Raw genomic sequence first — 1,368 nt, forward strand, 5'->3', positions numbered from 1 at the left:
ACTTGACATGTTAAACTGTGAAAGATTGTTATGCATTTCATGTTGGTTTGGACATTTCAGCAGGGTGGTTTTTCTTTGGGAGAGAAGGGAAATTTTTCATTGGTGCCCTGTATCTCGCTACAGCGAGAAACTCTCTGGTTTGAGAGCCTTCACTAGAACTGGTTCTTGCTGCAGCGAGAATGCATCTCGCTGGAGTGATATAGTCATTGTAGTTTCTCGCTGCAGCGAAAAGAAATCTCGTTGCAGTGAGAAACTCTCTGTTTCATCAGCTGAATTTCGCTATAGCAAGAAAGAATCTCGCTGTAACGAGAAATATTTTGTTTCTGGGTCATAATTTTGTTGCAGCGAGATTGAATCTCGCTGCAACAAAAAACTCTCTATTTTGTCTCCTATCTTGTCCAATGTTGCCCTATTTTTCATTTCTTTGCTACCATTTCTGAGCATGGACTTCCAACATTAAGGACTAAATGAGTTAAGTTTAAAATTAAGAGGTTTAGTGAGAAACCCTCGGCCAACTGAGAAACCCTCATTCGGCTAATAACTTAATCCCAACATCGCTGCGGTGGGAATGCCTTTTTGCTGAAGCAAAGATTCGTTGTCGTATTTGACTTGTTTGCGTGTCATTGAAGCTTTCATTCTTCAAATGGTTCATTATGTATGGGTTCATGAATTTCAAATGATTAATCATTTAAGGGCTTGATGAGGGGTTTTTAATATGAATGGAACTAAATTGCATTGTTTTGAAACAAGTGCATCATGATTTTAAATTCTCCCTTGTCGTTGCTTATTCCCTTCCTTGTTCACTCACTGTGTTTATACTCACCATTTTCAACTTCATGTTTTCAAATCACGAGGTAGTCGGTAACTACGACGAGGTGTCCTTATAGACTTGTATCCATCTTTTGGTATGTGTCTCGACATTCAGTAGCTGTACATTCGTTCGAGTCCCTCCGCTGGAAGTCGAGTATTATTTTGTTGTGTATAGACAAACATAATGTGAATTATTCAGATATATGTTGTAGACAATGTATATACACTTGTTTCGTATGCCAATATGAGGTGGCAATGTTTAATATTATTTTGATTCAAGTATGAAATGTGACTTAGCAATTTATGATGAAATGATGAACATGTCAGATTAATAGGCTTGCTTGGGCCTAGTGGACTACGTCCATTGGGCCCATGCGCCGATCATGGCCCGGAATTTGGGTCGTGACAATGGCATTAGTTGTGCGGGATGTGGGGATACACACAATGACTCTGGCTATGTGCGGTGCGTAGTGCACATGAGTTGTGTGAGGTGGTGGTTGTATACATGTTTGTATATATATATATATATATATATATATATATATAATATTAATATGT

The sequence above is a fragment of the Theobroma cacao genome, chromosome 5, assembly GCF_000208745.1.
Source record: "Theobroma cacao cultivar B97-61/B2 chromosome 5, Criollo_cocoa_genome_V2, whole genome shotgun sequence".
NCBI lineage: Eukaryota > Viridiplantae > Streptophyta > Magnoliopsida > Malvales > Malvaceae > Theobroma > Theobroma cacao.